At 43.0% G+C, this 20,173-nt stretch overlaps 1 long non-coding RNA gene across 3 annotated transcripts in view; it reads left to right on the plus strand.

The window, feature by feature from the left end:
• The window catches only part of LOC107319946 (uncharacterized), a 157,997-nt gene that overhangs the window by 54,768 nt on the left and 83,056 nt on the right, over positions 1 to 20,173 (plus strand). For 2 of the 3 annotated variants that reach the window (XR_014934773.1, XR_014934774.1), the window contains exon 2: positions 19,533 to 19,580. The exons of the other annotated variant lie outside the window; for it this stretch is intronic. This is a non-coding gene — a long non-coding RNA (uncharacterized LOC107319946). The remainder of the gene's footprint in view (positions 1 to 19,532; positions 19,581 to 20,173) is intronic. 3 annotated transcript variants of the gene reach the window in all.

Below are 20,173 nucleotides of genomic sequence, written 5' to 3' on the forward strand. Positions count from 1 at the left end.
CCCCTGTGTTTGTGCCCATTGTGTTCTGAGCTGTGTCACTGGGTGTGAGTGCCAACAGTACAGCCAGGTTACAATTAGAGAGTCTGGGAGATATAATGAGTGACCTTAGGCACCGAAAGAGATGTGCTGCAGCACAGAAGTGTTGCCAGCCATGTCCCTTCCATCCCAATGCTTTTAAAATAAGGGCTTTTAAACTAGAGTATGGTGATGTAGATTAATGTTCATTGGTTTTCCTAACTCTACCAGGTGAAAGAGGTGACTTTTTAAGTAATACAAACCTCAGCATGAGGAATGTATTCCCTTTGTGTATTAAGACTATGGATGCAGCTTTACACCCAGATTTGTTTGTATTAAAGACCATTGGTTTGTGTACTGAAAATTGATTTGCTCCTTTGCAAAGGCCTTTCTGCTTCGGCTAACTTGAATGAATCTGTAACCTTGGGTGTGGAGATCACAGCCATGGCTCATGGGTGCTGTTGGGTTTCAAGCAGCCATGCACACACCTGAACCTTTCTGCAAGGTCTCTGTGCTTTAGCTGCACGGCTGTTCTGCAGTGGGGAATGCAACGGGACACGGCAGGAATGAGGGGAGAACACTGAACCTGTTCTGTAAGCTTGGAGAGGAAAAAAACTCTTCTATTTCATTACTGCTCTGTGAGACCTGAGGGAAGGATTTTGTTCTCAGCAGGGGAAAGATGGGTTTGTTGCCTTGAAGAGAAGCATATTGACACAGACATGCAAGCGAGGGTGCAAATTTCCCTTACTACAGCTGGACACGTCACATCAGTGAATGGAGTTATATGCTAGGAATGAGAAAGCACTGCTACAGGGCAGCCAGGTGTCGACACTGGCAGTACTGTGAGTGGCTGCAAGGTGAGCAGCAGGGCTGGGAAACATCAGCTGTTTGAGATTTGTGGGGTTCTCAGGGCTTTGATGAATCGTCCTTGGCAGGGAGGGGGGAGGCAGCTGACCAAGGAATTGCCTCCTAGAGTAATGCTTTCTCGTGTCTGCAATACTTTCTTCTTCAACTGATGTCTTTAAGATCCTCTCCGACCCGAACCACCCTCCCCTACAACAGACGTACAGACCAGTCCCTATAGTCAGACGTAGCAGCGGAGCCCCGAGTGTTCCGGAGGCGGCGGGCACAGAGCGCCCCCTGGCGGCGCACCCTGCGCTCACACCCGAGAGGCGGCGGTGCCTTCGGTCCGCTGCCCCTGCGGGAATAGTCCGTCCTGTGCGGGTGAATGGGCTCCACGCAGATATTTACTCATAAGCCATAGGGAAGCGCTGTCTGTGCCGTTTGTGGGCTGTGAGTAACAGCTGGCTGAGCAGAACGGTCCGAGCCCACCCGGCCCTGCAGCAGTGGCTGTGCTCCGTATGAAGGAGAGAACAGCGGCTGGGAAGGATGAGCTGTGTTCTTTCTCCAAAGGTTTTGGGGAAAACAAACTGTGTGATTTCACTCTTGCACATCAGGTTTCCTTTTCCAGTTATCTTTAAATAATTCTACCATCAAGGAGAACTGTGGAAGACAACATGTGCGTGTTGATATTTTGCATTCTGTTTTTAACAGCTGATAGGAAGTTAAGACGTACTTAAGAAACTCATAAACCAAGATTGTAACAATTCTGTGCAATTTATAGGGTTTATTTAATGAACTTGGGTAACATGGAATGGAAATTGTTCCCCAAAGGCCCCAGTCAAGTGGAATATTGAACTAGACAGCAGACTGTAAATTGTGCTTTAACTAATGTTGTGTGGCTGTTGCTTTTTGTGGAATCCCATTTCCTTTGTGGAGGAGGAGTAAGGAAAGTTGCGTCTGCAGTGCCCTGCAGGGCTGAGCAGTGGTTCTTGGAAGGTGAGAGGCAGAGTGGCTGTGGATGCCCACAGGAGGGTGAGTGACCCAAAGAGTGCAGCTGCTGAGCTGTCCTTGCTTTAACTCTCCTCTTGTGCATCTTACACCTGTATAAGTATTACCTTAGTGCTGTGATGTCAACAGTATCAATCAGGATGGCGAGGTACTTCCTATTTGCTTTACTCAGTGATGCTACTTTCCCTGGTTATTAGTTGGGTGGTTACAACTTTGTGTTAATTAAAGTGCTTCCATTTGGACACAAGCATCAACCCGTTCGCAATGCACTGGGCAAAATGTCAGTGGTGTGGTTTCTCTGGTGCCTGCACTCACATAGCTCGATGTGTAGATGTTGCTGGGTTGCTCCATTGATACCCAGAAGGAAATCTGAGCAGCAAGGTGAAACTCTGCTTTGAGATGCATTTATTGCTTTGAAACTCAGATGGAATCATCTTTTGGTGTTTTCAGCTTTTTGTCCAACTTCTGAGTCAAGCCATGAATGAGAATCCTTGGGAGATACAAAGTTGCTATTAGCATTGCTTTAGCAATTATACTATTAGCATTGCTCTCTGATAGATTTCTTTTGATAACTTACTCTCTTTGTTCTGATGGCATCTATTGAGAAACAAATGTAGAAGGACCAATGTGTATGAGAATTTGAATGAAAGGTGATTATGCTTGTTTTGGTCTTCTGATATTTGAAGACTAATTGTCCTGCCTCCACCCATCACAGTCTTGTTCTGATCCCAGCAGCTGTGCAGCAAGGGTAAGGAGCTCTCAATGTTCCCCAGGTCGGTAGTGTCTGGCACTGTCCTGACCAGGTCCTGGGAGGGATGATGTAGTCCAAAGAGGGCACAGAACATGCTGCTATGGCTCAGCTCCAGTGCTGGTTGGTGACCTCTGGTTGGTGCTTGGCAGGGTGCAGCATGTGGGGCCTTTGAACTGTGTCCTCTGGAATGCCCCTGGGAGGGCTGCTGTGGCATTTCCATTTGATATAGACACGCTGGACCATGCTGGCCACAGCAAACTGAATGTGGTGGAGGAAATTAGCACACTGACAGCTGCATGCCAAGTATCCAGTATAAATGCTTCGCTGTCAGAGGAGACAAGGCAACTCTGTCGCCCTTTCATCAGATGTAATTGAATGCCTACAGAGGTGGTAATTACAAATACCATCCAGACTGCACAGACTCATTTGTCTTTGCTTATCATCAAAACAAATATATTGGTTATTACTAAAGCATTAAATATCTTTGGAGAGGAACATGAAAGTCAGATTAATAAAGCCTGGTGTGCATTATAGAAAATGCTTCTCTGTGAAAGTCAAGCTATCTGGGTAGAGCGATGCCAAATGAAGTTACTCTTAGCAGTCTGTTGACCTTGTGTTATCCTGGGAGGAACAGCATCTCTGAAAAAGCCACTTTGGGTTTTTATTACTGAAGGTGTTCTTCATATTTTGCAGCCATCTGAGTTGCTTTGAGATTTAATGTACTCTCTGGATTATGAACCTGATATCTGTGGAGTTAGTGGTATGAGACTGCTGTAATAGAATTGTAATGAAAATCTGGTGAATAAAACTCTACAACAGAGATCAGGGTTCAAAGCTTATTTGAGGAAGATGTGACAGTACCTGCATTAAGAATGTCAGGGCAAACGTCGAACTGCATGGGCGAAGCTGCTGGAATGACTTCCTACTTACATCAGAGAAAACAGAATTTGCTCTTTCATGCATCATTCTGATATCAGATGTTACATTCCTGTATCAGAACACGAGGTTTTTAGTCCAAGCTGCTCTTTCCCTTTCTATGCTCACGGAAAGAATTAATTTTTCCAGTGTTTTCACTGGTACTTTTTAGCTAAGTTGTTGTATGTCAAAATGCTTTGAGGTCTGGCTTAGCCCAAATCTTCCTCAAAAATGTGGTTTGTTATTAAAGGCTTAGAAAGCCCTCCTTCTCCCGAATACCCATTATCACTGGACAGAGTATTTCTATCTCTGATATACATAAAGGTATGTACAAAATGAGGCACCAGCGGGGAAATTTAGCAGCTACTGAATCCATCCTTTTGGATTTCATTTGAAACATGGTCTTTGTTTTATCCAAAGGACGTGGGGCAACTGTAGTGGGCTTAAGTAAACCCCCAAAGCCATCCATCCTTGGGGTGGGTGCTGCATGTGGGGCTGGTGGAAGTGGCTGTGCAGGAACAGCTTTCTTCCAGAGTGGGAGACTCAGCTCTGTAGACGGAGTTGTGTTCAGATATCCCTAATCAGAAGAAGCCTTTAATCACTTAGTTTTAGCCTCAATTTAGATTTTCATGCATGCCAATTAGTAGAACCTTGTTTTCTAAAGATACAATCTTTCCTATTTTGAAGACTTGACAGTTCTAATGCTGTCGGATTATTGAAGCGATGTGTCTCCTCAAGAATGCTTTAATCTGATTCTTCCTTTTTTTTATATAGTCTATCGCAATGACTCAAAAAACCAACAAAAACCCCACTCATCACCATTCCAATGAGGGTTTTTTTTTTTTTTTGCCTTTCTTTAACTCCACAATTATTATTACAAAGAATTTTGTGTGTAGTGGTAATTTCTCTGTAAGAGCAGAGGAGGGTTAACTAAGAATGCCCAGTGCCAGTTAGTTGTAGTGGAGCACAGAGCAGCTTGATGGTGATGTCAGCTCAGGTGAAGCTCTGTTAGGGCCCAGCACTCAGGGTGCACGCACCACTTTGGAGCAGGAGCCAAGGGCACGTGGCAGCTCTGAGATCGGCAGCAGCAACTCTGAGCCTTGTTTTTACATAAGCAGAAGGGGCTCTTGTGAGAGGATTCACTGAGCAGAATAAAGATAACTGTAGCCAAACTATGTTATGCAGGCAGTGCTCGGAAGTAGTGCGGATTTGTCACAGTGTGTAGCTGATGTCAGTGTTGGCACTGCCTGCTCCTGTGTGCTTCCTGGGTCTGTGCCTGCCCTGCAGGCAGGAAGATGGAGATGTAACAACACAACTGGCTTTTCTTTCCAGAGAGTGAAACTGTGGAGTTCTGATAAAATTGGAAAGCCCTTGTGGTCCATTTGTAGACCTGTTGTAGTCACCTTGTAACTTGCCAATCATTTGCACCCACTCAAAACAAGGCAGGGATGTCAGCAGTTGGGTTTAGTCCTGGTTTGTGGTCAGCCCTGCAGTCCCTTCTGGTTGGGGTAAGTTACTACAGGAGCATCAGCATGGGAGAGGGGGGAAGTCTGTAAAACTCTGAGATCCTCTGAGTTGAAAGAAAATACATGAATGGGTGATGTCAGCACTATTGCTTTTTTTCCTTAAATGAAACCAAGTATTGATCGCAGTGGGAGTTTGAGTAGTGGATGGTGTAAAATAAATCTGGATGTTCTCACTTGCTCTTAATGTTAATGCTCTCAGATACCAAGTTGTGTGTTACTTGGTGTTTCAAATGCTTAGTCATAGCAGGAAGACTTGCTTATTATTCTGTGGAGGGATAGCAGCAGGATATTATGCATTAACAATCTAGGTTCCTAATTAAAAACAAACAGAGGATGCAATCTCTCACAATCAAAAGTGTTTAATCTGTGGAGGCTTAATTTTATGATACCCTTAATCCACCACATCTGCATATATAATGGCAGGTAAATAACCCGTTGTGAATGATTGATGTGAAACTCTAAACAAAAGCACATTTCATCTATGGGTTGAAATGTCTTCTGAGTGATTTGAAATCTTCTCTCCTGTTGCCTTCTTTATCGTGAAGGCACTGATGGAGCACAAGATCTCTGTAGTTTTTTGTTACTGTTTATAAGAAATAATGATTTGATATAGTTCAAACTTATCCTGTGCTTTTAAATTCCGTGTTCTCCCCACAAAGTAAGGCTGTGGGGGGATGGAAAGTTGTGCTCTCCTTCTCTGCAGTCTTCATGAGAGGTGATGTGTGGTACTGAAGGAAGGGGAGAGGAGGGTGCTGCGGCTGCAGGAATGCCATTGTCAATTAAACTGTCCTCTGCATCTTGTGATGTCTGACCCAGGACGTGTTATCAAGCTTTGTGCTGTCTCAGGCGGCTCCAGGACTGCTTTGCTGCTCGTCCTGAGCCTTCTGCTGGAGCTATAGCTAGTGGGTACATGTCCTGTAGGTACTCGGCTTACCATCATCTTTGATGGACTCTGAATCAGACCCATGATGAATATGACATAGCAGCATTATCTGCTAGATTGCAGGTGGAAGTGAATACAGTCACTGATTTTAGCCTCATGCCACCTGAGGATGAGCCCTTGTTTGTTGTACAAGAGGTGGTATTCAACATTTACTCATTAGAAACAATAAGAAATGTGTATTGGGGGACAAAACTTCAGAGCAGAATAAACAAAGAAGAGATGTGATGAGCATGTACTCAGCTGGGAAATGCAAAATGATAAAGACATTCATGCTAGGGAAGAATCCTAATTGCTGAGAGGAGCTGAGCAGAGTATAAATAACCAGGCTTTGCCAGCTCAGATCTAATAAAGTCTTCATCCACGCCCAGGAAACCTGTATGCACTGTGCTTGTTTTCACACCACAGCTTCTGAGTTTTCACCACTGAGAACAAAGGTCAAGAACTGAGGTCTCTGTGCTGAGCAAGAATGTTCTGGTTGCTTAATGGCCAAAGGTAGATTAGGAAAGGTGAATGTGATTGTTTTAATCAGCAGTACTGGGATGTGGGCATGGAGATCTCCTTTGTATGCACATCTTTTGCTCTGCTGCAGTGCCAGCACAGTGAAAGTGACATTTAAATATTTGATGAACATGGGCATTGGACAGGGGAAGTCTATTAGAACACAAATTCATGTCACCTTGTGTGCCACTTAATTGTGTAATGGGAGCTGCTCTTAGTGGTAATGTGCCATTACTGAGCAAACTGTACATACTCACTGTACCTATAGGGGCCCAGGGGCAAAGAGTATTGATTCTGCTGGAGGTGTATGGAAGGGGTGTAGGATAGGATCCAGGAGAAACATCTTATAAATAACCTGTAGCATGGAAGTTGTCACAGGCCAGCAACCTAACAAGGGTCAGAATCAAAGATCTGTTTTCTTCCTAAGTAGATTACTGGTTGCTTGTTCTTTACTGTAAGCATGATTAATAACTGTAATACGAGACAAAAACAGGGCTGTGCAACTGTAAGCAAGCAGGTAAGCCCTGCTACTCCCAAAGTGGAGCAGCTCATTGCAAGGTATAATCTCATCGTACTGGGAGGCTGGGTTTTGCCCTGATGTGCTCCTGCTGGAGAAGTAGTGAGATGCTCAGGCATATTTCAGCCCAGAGCTCATTCTCTAAAGCCAACATTTGGTGTGCTGGCAGGAGCAGCTGAGAGCAGACCCACCTGGCCAGCAGAAATCTCTGCAGCTCATTGCAAGTGCAAGGAACCGCAGTATGATGTGCTCACCTCTGCCCACTGACTTCAGCATGACATAGCCAGGCTGTGCCTGATGGGTACCTTGGGGCTGGGCAGTGACCTCAGGCTTGTCTTTGTGTGCAAAAGATCTCTACAAGCTGTGAAGAAACTGGTGTGTGAGATGTTCAGTAGTGGGCAGGAAATTAGTTGTTATGGAGCTTGGAAAGCCTGCTTAGATTTCTACAGGGGGTTTTGCTTGAGGTTTAGGTATAGCATGGAGAAGACCCTCCAGTTGCCGTCCTTTCAACCTGGCCAGAAATGATGCCCTTCAGTTCACACAGTGCTGCTAACACAGCACAGGCAGGGGGATATTGTGTGTACTGATGGCAAACGAAGCAGGCTTATTGTGTAGTGTTGGGAGCAACCAGTCTCTGAAAACCTGCAAGTTTGGCTATAAAAGCAACTTGAAACCAAAAAGAGAAAACTGTCAGCTGCTGCGTTCCGATGAGTAACTGGGAGAAGAAGGAAAGTACTGATTCTTCTTTTCCACCTGGTATTTGGGCTTGCTAAAATTGCAGCTGAACTCTAGTAGAATGACACGTCTCAGAACTAAAAACAAAAGATGAGGAGTCCAGGTGACACCAGAGCAGGCGCATCCAGACAGTGGGGCTGGTGCTTAGTTCTGGCTTGTGCTGATGGGATTCCTACAGTCTCTTTGGGCACGTTTCTGGCCTGCACTTTTCAATTAATGTGTTTTATTTCCTCCTGAGTGTCAGTCATTGCAGTGGTGCGATAGCCAACTGCTACAAATATGATGCTTGTGAGGAATTCTGTGTTAGCTCAAGAGAAAAAGCAATGGAAAGATTTGGAATAATGGAGTAAAGCATTTAAGGGAAGAAAAGAATATGACTTGCTTTCCATAACGGCTTGTGACAGGAGCTTCTTTTTACAATTCTTGTATGATGAAAAGGTGGTTCAAGGTCTGCTAATGGAGTTTTGCTTGTGCTGCCTCTTCCACAGAGGTGCCTTCTGGAATAATCTGCCAGATTCTGCTCCTGCTGTTTGCAAGTGCAGAAAATGAGGTTCTGAGACTTACTTTGAGACCTCTGCTGCAGGGAGAAGGAGCACTAATAGCAGATGAATAATTAGTCTGTTGTTCTAAGGAAGAGATAATACACTCAGTGCATGCCTGTGTTATCGCAGAGGTTATATAGAAGCTCTGATAGCATTGCCTCTTGCTAAGGCTGCCTGACACTGCTCATTGTAAGAGTCCTTTATCAGAAATAAAACTTAGCAACACGAGCTCTTGCTAAGTTACAAGCCAAATGCAGGTATATGCTGTATTTTCAATTGCTGTGGTCCTCTCAGAGGAAAAGTCTTTCCTGTATAGAAGAGTTTTCTTCCTAAAGTATGTCTTCCTGCTCATGTTTTGCTGTATGTTGCTATTGGAGAGTGCTTTGTTGAGAAGTAGGGTTCCTCAATATCCATATCTCCAAGCAGCTCTGCACCCCCTCTTCCAAAGCTGCACAGCACTTCTGCCTACAAGCTTAGAGGTTGGCTGACACAATTAGCCTTTTTGTGATGAATGCAGGGTGCCACGTGGAAGCGGCTGCATTGGGAGATTCTGTTCTGCACTGAAACAGTCAAACTGACTGTTGGATTTGTAACCCTACTAAAAACTAATTGTGCAACAGCTGCAGTTTTCTGAAGACAGAAGTTGCTTGTCAGGGATGTTGTATTTATGGTGGCACAGTCTGCCCATCTGTGGCTATGCCTGTGCAGCCGTCTGAGTTGTGGTTGGATGGTTCTGTCTGACTCTTTACAGCATGTGTGGTTTGAAGGGTTAAAGATCACATTAGAGCAAATCAATTCGATCTGTCTTAATTCTACTTCATAAAGCAATTATGAGCGCAGATTCCAGGTCCTCATGGTTATGAGGCACCTCAGTGCTGGGCACTTTTTGGGCAGTTTTTTGGGCAATTCATCCTCATGATAGTCTTCACACAGCACAACTGTGTGTCCTGTTTTAATTTCAGACACCAAGGGCTGCAAAATAAAGGTAAAGGGACAATGAGCTGAGCATCCAATGAACGAGCAAGTCTGCTCACCTCTCAAGGGTCTCTTTCCAACCAGGGGACACACAGTCTTCCTTTCCTTTGAGTTGCTGTCATGACTCGCTCATGAAGAAGTGACTAAAGTAACTCATAACAGAGTTCTAAAGACCTTCGCTCTATTTAAATCAAAGTTGTGCTGAGGGTAAGTCTACACAATATGATGATTACTTTGCCATGGACTGCTTCATCAGCACCAGTCCCATCATGCTGTTCATGCTCATTATTTGTCTGTACAAACTGCATTTGTGTGAATGGGACCTCTACTCTGCCATTCCTCCTGCTTCAGTGGGGAAACAAGTGGTTGTGCTTCTCACAGAAAGAAACTTTACAGTGAAAACATCAGTTAGAAACATCAGCCACTGGGTACTGCCTGCTTGTAATTAGCCAGCTGTAACTTCCAGCAGTTCAAGAGGAAAAACAGCAGCAGTGGTTAAATGTACTTGTAAAGATCAGAGGAAGTTATGTGTTGAAGTAACAGAAGCATGGCAAGCAAGCCCCAGCCAAAGGAATGCAGACCAGGAGTTAGGCACCATGCAAAGCCTCGTTTACATTATCTTGCTAAATGAAATTCAAACAAACAAAACCCTGAGATCATCTGCAATTTGTTATTTACAGTTCATCACTGTGAAATCAATTATTGAGATGCAATTTAATTAAGACAGGTTAACTCTTAATCTAAGACTCTAAGCCCATAATATGTAATTTGAGTTTACTAATCATTGTAATGCTAATGGCTGTTTGACGTCTGTTCAGTTCAGCTGGGCGATCCCTTTTGATGCCAATTGACTCAGAAATCCCCCAGTTCCTGGAGAACAGTGCACTTGATCATAGTGAAGAACTGGGCAACAGTAATAGAGCAGTAGTGGAGAATGTCGTTCCTTGTTTAATTCTTGTTGCTGTTAATGTTTTGGATGAAGCTGCTCTGGGATACAGTTCACTGTTTTGTGGACCTCTATTAAGTAATTTTCCTTAGCAGAGAGTTGAGAGCTTCCCCCAGCTGTGTCACCGTCCTGTTGGGTGACTTTAGATATGGTTTTGACTTTCAGTAAAGACTTTCTGCTTTGAGCCTCCTTGTTCTTTACGTAATACTGGTGATGTGAAGGACCTCCCAGATCTAGCTGGATTTTGAGACTGTTTGCTCCTCACCTCATTGTTATTCTGCTTTTGTTTCTCATCACCCTGAGGTAGCTGCGCTTTAATAGAAACAGCAGCAAGGAAGAAAGTGGGAATTCTAAGTATAGCAATGCTATGATTGGGAGAGCTGGAGAGGGAACAAGCTGTCATCTAAAGGGCATGCTGCAGGAAGGACATCATGGCTGGCTGCGCTGTTGCATTCATTCAGGGCATGCTCTGAGTGCATTCATTCCTAGGAGATGCTTCAGAAGCACAGTGTCTGTCCCACAAGCCCATCTTTCACCACTATCTCCACTGCTACCCCCACAACACACCCATCTAACCACAGCTGTCCTGCCTCAGCCTTGCTGTCACTCCCTACAGCCCCACAGAAAATGAGAAGATACCAACCACAGATTTCTGATGCATGCATTTGTAGCAACCACATAATCAAACAACACCAAACAGGCTCTTTAATGTTACTACTACATGCTTGGGAATTATGTGGGCTTCCAAAAGCTCAAGTGAGCTCTGTTGATTCCCACTGGTACAGTTTAACCTGTGTGCCCCAGCCCTCTGCCAGCTGCACAGCCTGGGTTGTGTCTGCCCCTGGGGGGCCACACATGGTCTGTGCCCCCTTGGGTCACCCTGCTCATCAGTCAGAGCTGTTGGGTTGTGACTATACCTGCTCTGTCACAGGGCCATGTCTGAAACCATTTACAGCCCTTTTGGGAGGAGGAATGATCAGCTGTTTTTATCATTTCTTAGAACATGGTTCTGTGGGTTTTAAAGGCACTTGTTATTGAAGCAGAAGACTCCATAGTGCCTTAAATTGTTCTCTTCTAAAGGCAAGGAATGCTCATTGAATTTCTTCCTATGTCTCCTCAAATATTTTGCTTCAAAGAACAAACTGAGCTTGAGCACTTACAGGTGTTCTGCTTTCTTCCCCTTGGAAAAGGAAGGCAAAGGTGGTCCATAAGGAAAGGTGTGTGTGTGTTTCACTTATCTACTTTGGAATCGTGCTCTGTGAACCTTAAGTGTAAAGAAAACCGTGAACTTAAGCTTTGCCCTCCCCTACCCCTCCTTTTCTTCTTCAGAATGAGAAGGAAAGCAGCATGAGAGATCCGTATGATGAGTGATGACTGTTTAAAGAAACAACTGCATTTGTTTTCTAATATATCAGCTCCGATATGAAAATTTAAATCTGCTTTGTAAAAGTAGAGCCCTGATGGGGAGTGGTGAGGTTTGAGCACCAGGCTGCTGCTCCCTGGTGACAGTGAGTATTTGTGGGGCTCGCACCAATGCTGTCATCTTCCATGAGTGGAACGATGTGTATGTTAACCTTATTCATTCCTTTTGTCAGTGCAGCAGGGTTGGTAAATGCTATGCACAACCCAAATATCTTACATCGATGGCGTTTCTATGAGAAGTTAAATGCTCAAAATACTGATAAGATCTCAGTGCATGAGCAGCTATTTTTCAAATTACTTTTGGAAGATCTTCAACAGGGCCAACTAACAAAGCCTTACCCTCAGGAGGGCATAGATTAGATCAATGCTCAACATCATCCAAAAGTGTTCTTATTTTTGTTTGCCTTTTCCAATGACTTCTTCAATGCTGGGAAGATTTCATTATCTTTTCACACTATTAGCATAATTTCTTATGTGTATGAGTGGATATTCACTTAAATGCAAAAATAATTATATGCCTTTAAGGCAGAAAGATAACAGAGCTTAGATTTGGGAAGCATTTGGCTACTTCTGTGTAAGGATTTTGCATAATCCTGGTGTTTCCTTTGTTCAGTAGCATCTCAGTCTTCAGAGTTGTAGGGATTTTTGCAGAGCTGCTTGCCCTGGCTAGCAGCACACAGAACCTGGAGTTAGCTCCTTTGTGCTGGTGGGCAGTCAGGACTTTGTTCTTTTTCAACCAGATTATTGCTGTTATTTTTGTAGTTCCAGTTTACAAAAATGGTCCTCATTGTCAGAAATAAGCTACGTGTGTGCTGAGCTCTGTGTTTGCCTGTTATGATTAAAATCTAGCTCTGCCCCTCTGCAGAGCCACTGGGGTGAAACTGAGCCCTGCTGGGGGGGTGACCATGTCAGGTTCTGTGTTGGTTTCCCCAGGGATTCTCATATTTGTGCTCACTGAACTGCTGGTGTTGGTGGTGAAGTTCATGTGAACAGGGATGTAGAACCAGATCCCTTCCAGCTTCTGAACATCACTGTGGTAATTTCAGAACTGTAATTACATTATAAAAAAGGTAATATGTGAAAAGAGTTCAACTGCTCTTCCTGAGATAGAAAATATATACTGTAATGCATTCAGGAAACATTCTGAGGGTGGAAGATCAAGTTGTATTTGGATTTTCTCATTCTCTACAATAATCATTTTTGTTGTCTTGCAAAGCTCCAGCTTTGAAGTGCACTGCATAAAAATTCTGCAATACCAGCAACTGTTTCTCTTCAGTTATTTTCCAAGTGATTTGATTTCCTCAATAACATTAACTCTATGGAGGTCTAACAAGTTGTAATTAATGTATTCAGACTTTTTCTTTTGTGAGAGACCAGAATGTGAGTGACAGCAAAAGGGAAAAAAGCAGCATAAAATTGGATGCTTGAGAAGATTATCATAACATAAAACCTGACAACTCATTGACTCCTGAATAACGTATTGTATTGCCTTGAAAACTAAGGGAAAAGCTATTTAATAATAAAAAAAAGTGGCCAAGAGATTTTTTTTTTTTGAGGAGGAGAAAGACTTTCTAAAGCCTCTTTGATATTAGAAAGACTTGAATATTGAAGTTCATAAGAAGTTTGTCACACGTCCAGAGTGTGTGCACAGCAGAGTGTGCATGGTTGGGACAGACCTCCATCTCCAGCTGATTGTATGGGTGTGTTTCCTGTGCAAACTGCAGCAGCTGGTGGCAGCCAGCACCTGAGGGGCAGGTAGGAGAGTGAGAGGAGGTGTGCCCCTGTGTGGATGGTGGGGTGGGGGGGGAGGGATTTAGCAGCTGTGTGCCCTCAGAGCTGCCTTTTGTGGCAGTGAGAGTGGGATGAGGGGAATGGGGTTCTGTGGGATCATGGACGGATCCCTGAGTGTTCAGACATACTTTGCTTGAGACAAAAAAGCATTGCAACCAGATGTGGTCTCCTTGTACAAGACTGCTTACAAAAGCACTCTGAGCTCTTGGGCCTTTCTCAGCCTTACAGCACTGGTGTGGATGTGAATGGCAAATCCGCAGCAGATGTTGGGCTCCACCTCCTTCAAAGAAATGGGCTCAGTAATGGGGGTTTCTGAAGGGATTCTGCTCTAACTCTAGGGGCAAACGAGTTCAGATTACTTGGTCTGAAGTCACTTGTGTGCGGCAGTGGTGGTTCTCCAGAGGAGGGAGGTGTAGGGTTGGTGATGATCTCAGCCTGCTCCTGTCCTCCCTTGCAGGGACCAGACCCCGTAACATCACCTGTACCCTTGCCATCTTTGTGTATTTCTGAGCCAATGAAATTCCCATTTGCTGCGGTATATTTTGTAATCCACAGCTTTCAGGCCAGAGATTGATTATCTGTATTCCTAGATAAAATCAAAGCACAGTACTTAAAGCAGATTTCCACTCAATTATTTCTCCTAGACAGCTTAAATGGTGCTTTGAAATCCAAGATTAACTAAATGGTGGCTGAAAGATATATATCTGCTTTCCTTTCTGTCTTTGCTAATTTTTTTTAATGGCATTTTTAGTGCTCGTTCTATAATGTCCACGAAACTTACAACTCACATTTGAAGGCTCAGACTGAGGTCTGTGCATAACTCCTGAACCAGGTGAACTTCAGGCAGTGACAAGAAGCCCTCGTTTGGAGCATGTCCCTCTGCATGCACAGGTTGGTGCTGAGTGGCCAGCCCTGAGCCTGGGCTGCTGTATGTGAGTGGCTTTCTATGGTCAGCCAGATCCCAATAAACTTCCTAAGCTGTTTAATAATATTGTTGGCTGACTGCAGCTTTGAGGATGAGCTTATGTTTTCTCTCCCCACCATTATGCAAGATCTGAAATTCCTCATGCTCGTTTTTCCTTCAGCTAATGGGCACCTTCAGATTTCTTTGTTTTCTGAATAACTGCTTCCCTTTGGCTTTGTGAACTCAGCAGATTGTTATCTTTGTGAACGAGTCACAAGGAACAAAAGGGAAGAAGCTCTGGAAAGTCAGGGTCTGCTCTTTTTGTCTGCTACTTCATTCTTAGGCGCATCCCTGGTGTTAAACCTGAACGGCATAATTCTGTGGCATTTCATCTTTGTGATGGTCCAGACACCCGGCTAATAACTATTCCTCCCTTTGCTTGTGTCTGTCTCATTTTCCAAAGGTTTCTATCCTCTTTCCATAGGATTTTAATACTGCACACCTACAGTGCAATGTTGTATCAGGTTGCCTGTCTTATCTTAATGGGATCCTACCAAGCTGTTCATGGCCAAAATGAATTTACTGCCAGCAAATCAAATGCAAGATGAGAAACTGTAAACCTAAAATATGCTAGATGGAAAGTAAAATGCAATTTGATCCAGAAACAGTGTTCCTAACGGGAGCTGCACCACTTCTCCCAGTGCCTTCTACACGTTTCAGTTTGGATTGAGGCTGTACTTCTGACAGTCCCTGTTCTACTATTCTCCGTGCTGGTTCATGCCATGGTATAAAGTTCAAACTGCATTTGTCTCAGGTGAAGCTGGACAGAAGTGTGCTCCAACCACCCAAGCTGCTTGGTCAGCCCATGGGACTGTGCTGAGAAGGTGACCAGAGCAAAGCTGCCAGGTGCTAAATGTAGGGATTACCAGGGGCTCAGCACCCACAGCATCATGCTCCTGATCTAGTCCTCCTTTCTGAGATGTGGGGGTGGGTTAGAGCCTACTTTGCTGTGGCTTACTAAGGCGAGATCACAGTTTTTAGAGGTCCGAAGGGCATTAGGGAAGAAGGATGCAGGTCATTTTGTTAGTACTTGTGTACAGAACGTTTTCTGCCAGAATAAAAATTGAATCCCAGCAAGGTATAAAAAATACACATTCATTTGGGGTTATACAGTAGATGGAGGTTTTAAAGCTGTTATTTTTCTTGTTGACATCTTGTTCAGAAATGTTTTAATTGCAGTTTTCTTCTGGGAGCTTTTTGTATTACATTGACAGGTGGGGTAAGTTTTAGCATTGCTAGAAGAGAAAAATATATAGTTAAGCCAGAAGAGATATTTTAACGTTTTGGTTTATAAGTCTGTTAATGTTTTAGGTAGGTGGGTTTGTCTTCTTTTCTGCTGCTTCTCAGAATGAGAAGTGATTCTAGAAGGACTCTTCTTTGTTTTAACCTGAACCCAGTGCAAATTCAGTGAATTCATTAGTGCTCTGGAGGTGATTTCACACTCAAGGCAACGGAGATGCTGCTCGAGGGAAAGGATCTGTTTCTTTTTGCTGTGGAAGTGCAAGTTGGAACTGTGCTGACAAAGTGTAGTATCGGTTACAATAAATTGCAGCTGTGTGGAGTAACAGATTTGTTCAAAGCTCGCAAATAGGTTGCATGTAGTAGATTATAAAAATAATTGGAAAAGAAATCTACAGCCAGATCCTGTAGTCCCAGTGGGTTGCACAGTTATACTATAATTTCAGTGAAGTTATTCCAGCTATTCTGATTTACAAGTGCAAGTGAGATTAAAAGACTGAAAATGAGTATGATAGAATCAAAGGAGCTGTTAAAATATGAGAGCAGCAGAGCAGAATATCCTGAAAGGCATTTTAATGCAGGTGATTGTGTGTCTCCTATGGTGTTTTTTTTTTTTAATCATGAATTTTGGCCCATTTTATTTCTTCCTTGTTGTACCATCAGGTGAAAATGGAGTAACTAAGTTTGCAATCTCATGTTAAAGCAGCTTCATCTGTGACTCATTTAATGCAAGTTTTACCTTTCTTTTTTTCCCCTTTTTCAGCATCATGTTTCAAGTTTCAAACTCCCTAAAGATAAACTTCAAATAATACCTGCATATCAAGGAAGATTCAAAGCCCTGCAACTGAACCTGTATTCCCTGAAGTGCTTTTTGGGAGCAGTGTTATTTTAACCTGGTGGTAGAAATAAAAACCAACTCTTGGCAGTGTTTATATTTGCACTCTCGGGACAGAAGATGAAGGAACTATTCGCTCCAGTCTTTGATGAAATTTGGGTGAGCAGCACTAGTGTACTGTGTTTCGTCTGTGTTTCCTAATTGGGACTTTTAGGGAGAGGAGGAGTGACAATCATTTCCCAGTTGTTCCTTTGGATCCGATTAAGCAGAGTGTGGTGGGAGGGAATGGTGGGCAGCAGCTCTTTGCAGATCCAGGTGCGAAAGATGGAAGGCAATCAGGCGGGGTTCTTAAGGCTGCCCTACTGAGGTTACTCCAAAGAATACCAAGGCCAAGCATCCTGCTGTTGCACTTTGCCTATGTTTTTGACTTCTACTGCGATATCAAATTAACCAGCTGGCTAATAATAAGGAGTTATATGATATCTGTCTGTATGTTATATGATGAATGACATTGTAGGATTAAAGAACACAGCTTTGTTCACATGTTATCCTTGTTGAGCTGTGGTTTATTGTATTAATATATACATATATATATTAAGAGCTTTGTCATTTTCTGATTTATTCCTATACCAGATTCCACCTTCCCTGGCTTTACGGTGGGAAAGCTTCTAGTGGTTTAACAGCAAACATCTGACGACTGATGAAAATAAGGCATTTGTGCTTATCCATATTGATTAGAAGTTTAGTGTCCTCTTGTTTGTAAGCCAGTGAGGATGGATAAAAGTCTTTGACTTTTTAACTCCTTGTTTACTTGTTGTGGTTTTATGCTTCTTGTTGTCAGTATTCCACATCAGAACATCATGCAGAACAGTGGCAGTTAAAGTGTTCATGTTCTGGTTTCCTCTTTTTCCTGAGGCTGTGCCCCCCCGTCATGGACTGATGTCATGGGGCTGTCCCTGGATATTACTTCAGCTTATTGTTAATGTGATTATGAAAGCTGGGTGATTTCTTATTTAAATGATTGTGATCAATTTTAATATTTGACAGACATCAGGACAAGAATTCAATTATAAAGTGCACAGTTCACTCATGGACCTTTGATCTCCAAATGTGCTGATTATACATCAATTTCATAAAAACAAAAGATTGTAAGTTATTTCCCTAGATAAAGTTAATTGAGGAGGGCATCAACAAGTGACACAAACAAATAACCAACTTGGAAACCTAAAATCTTCCTATGAATCAGATGTTCTTACACCAGTTTTGGAAGGGTGGGTTTGTTTCTTTGGCTCATGCTGGTGCTGCCAGGTGAGATGCTGTGGGCAGCAGCTGAGTCCCCAGCACAGCGTGGGTTGTTTGGTGTGGGCAGCACTGCTCCATCTGACTTCAGGGCATTGTCTTTCCTGGTCGAGTGCTGGAGGATTGCTTTGTTATCACAGGTTAACATGCTGCCAATTGGAGCATAAATCACAGAGTGCAAAGCAGCACATGCTATTCCAGCCTCATAGGCTCTGTTACTACTGATTACCATTTTTAAAGGCTTTTGGAGCACAGTCCTAGCCTGCAGGCAGTTTGAAGGCTCAGCTGCCCAGTTTTCAGAGCCAAGGGCCTAGACATTGGCTGGATTCAGCTCCTGGTACAACAGGAACTGCAACCTTCCAATATTACCTTGGTATTTATTTTTGATTCCCTGACTGTGTGGTGTCTGCTTGTGTTATCCTTCATATTGTGGTGCAGTTTTGGATTTTTGGATGGTGCTTACTTCCTTGTGCTTATTCAGCTTTGGCTGCAGGACACAGCAATGCTGTGAGCATGTCCCAGCACAGCAGAGGTTGTGTGCTGCCTGTGTTCCCTCCATGTAGCTCACCTTGATGGTATGTTCTCATATGCAGTGGATATGTGTTATTTTGGGTTCTTCTCTAGGAGCACAGAATAAAATGATTTACTTTTCATCTTTGCCTGCAATGTCTAAGCAGCAGAAACACTGTTTGCCTCACACTGGTTGAGGAGGAAGGTTCTTCTTCTGCAAACTATTGAAAAGGATAATGGTATGAAGAATTAAATACTCAACGTAGTTGGACTTCTCTGAATCTTTAATGTACAGTAAATGCTGTAGTCTGACGTGTTGAATATTTGAAGTGTCTGCAAGTTTAAGTGCAGGATATGTAAAGTAGCTTAATATCTGTGTGAAGCCTAGTGATATTTGCTGCTAAAATAATTGTATTAAAGCAAACAGCATGAAATATCTGTGAGTCAAATACAAGACTTCTGTGGGAATGGAACACCCCTTTTCTTGCCTCGACCTCACCTCTAGGCTTTCTATGCCTGAGAATGGCTGTGACCATGATTCCTGTCTGCACCAGCTGTCCTGAGGCTTTATAAATTTTGTATTATTTTATGTATTCGTGTGAGTCCCAGGAGCCTGGCAGAACTTGATAACATGCAGAGAAGAGTTCTGTTGAGTAAGATTCTGGAGGTGTAAGCAAGTTTTATCTAACTCTTTCACCTGTGACAGCAGGCACAGATAGCAGTGTTAGAAGCAAGCTCTTGAGCACATCTTTCTTCACAATACTCTGCTTTTTCAGCAAGACAGGGCATACTTTCCCAAGACCCAGCCTTTGTGCACTGACTTTTCTGATACAGCTTAACTTCTCTGGCATATAACTTTGAAGCCAAATGAAAAAAAATCCAATGAAGATAAATGAGGGATCTGTGAAGGATCCAAGAGAAAATACAGTAGAGTCAGCAATTAATTTGAAAATACAATGTGTTGAGAAACTTGAGGATAATGGTTTCCTTGAGGCTCTTTGCAAGGAGTCAAAATCTTACAAGATAATGAATCGCTTTGGTAGCAACAGTTTTTGAGTCTATCGTGGCTGTGATTCTCTATATATTCCAATCTGGCCACAGAAGTATTTTGGACTGGGTGTATGAAATAAAAATCTGAAAACTGCCAAGAATTGTGCAGTAAACATCAATAAGGATCAGTTCAGCTTCCCATAGAATTCAGTGTGAGGAACTTGCTAAATATGTTTTCTCTTCAACTGAATCTGTTTACTTCTTTTAGGTGCCCTGCCGTTTCTTACCAGAAGTTTCTTTCTCTTTGTAGAGACAGGTAAGGTGATTGAACTACTTATTCAAAATAGGCAGCTAATGGCTCTGTCAGCTAGCTGTGCATTACACAGTGGTGGTCATCTTCTGTTGTGTTCTCTGGATTTTTCAGGAATTAATTCCTTCTGGAATGTGCTGCGTTGTCTTAGGTTTGGCAGTTAGGATCGTTCATAGTAAGAACGTGTTCAAGTGAAGAACTGAAGTTATTTGTTCTTTCTTTCTGGATAATCAAAGGTCTATGAGCAGATGTCTACTGAATCACAACTACAGAAAGCAAGATGGTGGAACTCTGATACACCAGATATTTGTCTGAATATTTGTGGTTAAATAGTGGTATACATGTGAGTTAAAGCAAACAGCTTTTATGTCACATTCCCATTTGTTCAATTTTCCACCCCCTTGCCTACATAAGAATGTATCAGTGTTTTCATCATATAGGAAAAGGACACTGTTTACTATCATTTACTCACAAACCACAGCCTGGATTTTAAGAGCTGCTTCTTCATTAGAAAAAAAAGATAACTTGAAATTATATGAGGTGTGATCAGCTGATTAAAGAAATTCTGAGGGAGTTCAGCTGATATTAAGGAGGAGGTA

Source organism: Coturnix japonica, chromosome 15 (genome assembly GCF_054131305.1).
Source record: "Coturnix japonica strain WE chromosome 15, WE-NBRP24, whole genome shotgun sequence".
Classification (NCBI taxonomy): Eukaryota; Metazoa; Chordata; class Aves; order Galliformes; family Phasianidae; genus Coturnix; species Coturnix japonica.